Source organism: Petromyzon marinus, unplaced genomic scaffold (genome assembly GCF_048934315.1).
Source record: "Petromyzon marinus isolate PM22_M1 ecotype Great Lakes invasive population unplaced genomic scaffold, UKy_Petmar_22M1.pri1.0 PM_Scaffold_49, whole genome shotgun sequence".
Taxonomy (NCBI): Eukaryota; Metazoa; Chordata; class Hyperoartia; order Petromyzontiformes; family Petromyzontidae; genus Petromyzon; species Petromyzon marinus.
Window position 1 is genome coordinate 198,344 of NW_027423490.1, and position 4,827 is coordinate 203,170.

Genomic DNA, 4,827 nt, shown 5'->3' on the forward strand with positions numbered 1-4,827 from the left:
TAAATGTGATTGAATTCTCCATGCCTGGACGAGCAGAATTGAATGGTGCAACTGGTTTTGCTGTGCTGTGTTAAATTCGATGTTTGCATGACTGCTTTTGTTTTATTTTGTGAATAGCAAAAAGTATTCAACCCCATAATACATGTTGTTTTATTGGTCGCTCGTCCATTTCATATCCCATAGCGTAACCACTCATATATTTGGATTCCTCTCGATGAGGCGAGCAGTACGAGTACCACCTTGATGGGTCTGCGACGTTTCCTTCCAGAGTTATTACCAAAAAACCACAAACATCCCAGAATCCTCTCGGTTTGGGGTCAAAATGTTGTCGCTTATTAAATCCCATAAGAAACGTCGCATCGAATAAATGTGATTGAATTCTCCCCGCCTGGACGAGCGGAATTGAATGGTGCAACTGGTTTTGCTGTGCTGTGTTAAATTCGATGTTTGCATGACTGCTTTTGTTTTATTTTGTGAATAGCAAAAAGCATTCAACCCCATAATACATGTTGTTTTATTGGTCGCTCGTCCATTTCATATCCCATAGCGTAACCACTCATATATTTGGATTCATCTCGATGAGGCGAGCAGTACGAGTACCACCTTGATGGGTCTGCGACGTTTCATTCCAGAGTTATTACCAAAAAACCACAAACATCCCAGAATCCTCTCGGTTTGGGGTCAAAATGTTGTCGCTTATTAAATCCCATAAGAAACGTCGCATCGAATAAATGTGATTGAATTCTCCCCGCCTTGACGAGCAGAATTGAATGGTGCAACTGGTTTTGCTGTGCTGTGTTAAATTCGATGTTTCCATGACTGCTTTTGTTTTATTTTGTGAATAGCAAAAAGCATTCAACCCCATAATACATGTTGTTTTATTGGTCGCTCGTCCATTTCATATCCCATAGCGTAACCACTCATATATTTGGATTCCTCTCGATGAGGCGAGCAGTACGAGTACCACCTTGATGGGTCTGCGACGTTTCCTTCCAGAGTTATTACCAAAAAACCACAAACATCCCAGAATCCTCTCGGTTTGGGGTCAAAATGTTGTCGCTTATTAAATCCCATAAGAAACGTCGCATCGAATAAATGTGATTGAATTCTCCCCGCCTGGACGAGCAGAATTGAATGGTGCAACTGGTTTTGCTGTGCTGTGTTAAATTCGATGTTTGCATGACTGCTTTTGTTTTATTTTGTGAATAGCAAAAAGCATTCAACCCCATAATACATGTTGTTTTATTGGTCGCTCGTCCATTTCATATCCCATAGCGTAACCACTCATATATTTGGATTCCTCTCGATGAGGCGAGCAGTACGAGTACCACCTTGATGGGTCTGCGACGTTTCCTTCCAGAGTTATTACCAAAAAACCACAAACATCCCAGAATCCTCTCGGTTTGGGGTCAAAATGTTGTCGCTTATTAAATCCCATAAGAAACGTCGCATCGAATAAATGTGATTGAATTCTCCATGCCTGGACGAGCAGAATTGAATGGTGCAACTGGTTTTGCTGTGCTGTGTTAAATTCGATGTTTGCATGACTGCTTTTGTTTTATTTTGTGAATAGCAAAAAGCATTCAACCCCATAATACATGTTGTTTTATTGGTCGCTCGTCCATTTCATATCCCATAGCGTAACCACTCATATATTTGGATTCCTCTCGATGAGGCGAGCAGTACGAGTACCACCTTGATGGGTCTGCGACGTTTCCTTCCAGAGTTATTACCAAAAAACCACAAACATCCCAGAATCCTCTCGGTTTGGGGTCAAAATGTTGTCGCTTATTAAATCCCATAAGAAACGTCGCATCGAATAAATGTGATTGAATTCTCCCCGCCTGGACGAGCGGAATTGAATGGTGCAACTGGTTTTGCTGTGCTGTGTTAAATTCGATGTTTGCATGACTGCTTTTGTTTTATTTTGTGAATAGCAAAAAGCATTCAACCCCATAATACATGTTGTTTTATTGGTCGCTCGTCCATTTCATATCCCATAGCGTAACCACTCATATATTTGGATTCCTCTCGATGAGGCGAGCAGTACGAGTACCACCTTGATGGGTCTGCGACGTTTCCTTCCAGAGTTATTACCAAAAAACCACAAACATCCCAGAATCCTCTCGGTTTGGGGTCAAAATGTTGTCGCTTATTAAATCCCATAAGAAACGTCGCATCGAATAAATGTGATTGAATTCTCCATGCCTGGACGAGCAGAATTGAATGGTGCAACTGGTTTTGCTGTGCTGTGTTAAATTCGATGTTTGCATGACTGCTTTTGTTTTATTTTGTGAATAGCAAAAAGCATTCAACCCCATAATACATGTTGTTTTATTGGTCGCTCGTCCATTTCATATCCCATAGCGTAACCACTCATATATATGGATTCCTCTCGATGAGGCGAGCAGTACGACTACCACCTTGATGGGTCTGCGACGTTTCCTTCCAGAGTTATTACCAAAAAACCACAAACATCCCAGAATCCTCTCGGTTTAGGGTCAAAATGTTGTCGCTTATTAAATCCCATAAGAAACGTCGCATCGAATAAATGTGATTGGATTCTCCCCGCCTGGACGAGCGGAATTGAATGGTGCAACTGATTTTACTGTGCTGTGTTAAATTCGATGTTTGCATGACTGCTTTTGTTTTATTTTGTGAATAGCAAAAAGCATTCAACCCCATAATACATGTTGTTTTATTGGTCGCTCGTCCATTTCATATCCCATAGCGTAACCACTCATATATTTGGATTCCTCTCGATGAGGCGAGCAGTACGAGTACCACCTTGATGGGTCTGCGACGTTTCCTTCCAGAGTTATTACCAAAAAACCACAAACATCCCAGAATCCTCTCGGTTTGGGGTCAAAATGTTGTCGCTTATTAAATCCCATAAGAAACGTCGCATCGAATAAATGTGATTGAATTCTCCCCGCCTGGACGAGCAGAATTGAATGGTGCAACTGGTTTTGCTGTGCTGTGTTAAATTCGATGTTTGCATGACTGCTTTTGTTTTATTTTGTGAATAGCAAAAAGCATTCAACCCCATAATACATGTTGTTTTATTGGTCGCTCGTCCATTTCATATCCCATAGCGTAACCTCTCATATATTTGGATTCCTCTCGATGAGGCGAGCAGTATGAGTACCACCTTGATGGGTCTGCGACGTTTCCTTCCAGAGTTATTACCAAAAAACCACAAACATCCCAGAATCCTCTCGGTTTGGGGTCAAAATGTTGTCGCTTATTAAATCCCATAAGAAACGTCGCATCGAATAAATTTGATTGAATTCTCCCCGCCTGGACGAGCGGAATTGAATGGTGCAACTGGTTTTGCTGTGCTGTGTTAAATTCGATGTTTGCATGACTGCTTTTGTTTTATTTTGTGAATAGCAAAAAGCATTCAACCCCATAATACATGTTGTTTTATTGGTCGCTCGTCCATTTGATATCCCATAGCGTAACCACTCATATATTTGGATTCCTCTCGATGAGGCGAGCAGTACGAGTACCACCTTGATGGGTCTGCGACGTTTCCTTCCAGAGTTATTACCAAAAAACCACAAACATCCCAGAATCCTCTCGGTTTGGGGTCAAAATGTTGTCGCTTATTAAATCCCATAAGAAACGTCGCATCGAATAAATGTGATTGAATTCTCCCCGCCTGGACGAGCAGAATTGAATGGTGCAACTGGTTTTGCTGTGCTGTGTTAAATTCGATGTTTGCATGACTGCTTTTGTTTTATTTTGTGAATAGCAAAAAGCATTCAACCCCATAATACATGTTGTTTTATTGGTCGCTCGTCCATTTCATATCCCATAGCGTAACCACTCATATATTTGGATTCCTCTCGATGAGGCGAGCAGTACGAGTACCACCTTGATGGGTCTGCGACGTTTCCTTCCAGAGTTATTACCAAAAAACCACAAACATCCCAGAATCCTCTCGGTTTGGGGTCAAAATGTTGTCGCTTATTAAATCCCATAAGAAACGTCGCATCGAATAAATGTGATTGAATTCTCCCCGCCTGGACGAGCAGAATTGAATGGTGCAACTGGTTTTGCTGTGCTGTGTTAAATTCGATGTTTGCATGACTGCTTTTGTTTTATTTTGTGAATAGCAAAAAGCATTCAACCCCATAATACATGTTGTTTTATTGGTCGCTCGTCCATTTCATATCCCATAGCGTAACCACTCATATATTTGGATTCCTCTCGATGAGGCGAGCAGTACGAGTACCACCTTGATGGGTCTGCGACGTTTCCTTCCAGAGTTATTACCAAAAAACCACAAACATCCCAGAATCCTCTCGGTTTGGGGTCAAAATGTTGTCGCTTATTAAATCCCATAAGAAACGTCGCATCGAATAAATGTGATTGAATTCTCCATGACTGGACGAGCAGAATTGAATGGTGCAACTGGTTTTGCTGTGCTGTGTTAAATTCGATGTTTGCATGACTGCTTTTGTTTTATTTGGTGAATAGCAAAAAGCATTCAACCCAATAATACATGTTGTTTTATTGGTCGCTCGTCCATTTCATATCCCATAGCGTAAGCACTCATATATTTGGATTCCTCTCGATGAGGCGAGCAGTACGAGTACCACCTTGATGGGTCTGCGACGTTTCCTTCCAGAGTTATTACCAAAAAACCACAAACATCCCAGAATCCTCTCGGTTTGGGGTCAAAATGTTGTCGCTTATTAAATCCCATAAGAAACGTCGCATCGAATAAATGTGATTGAATTCTCCCCGCCTGGACGAGCGGAATTGAATGGTGCAACTGGTTTTGCTGTGCTGTGTTAAATTCGATGTTTGATTGACTGC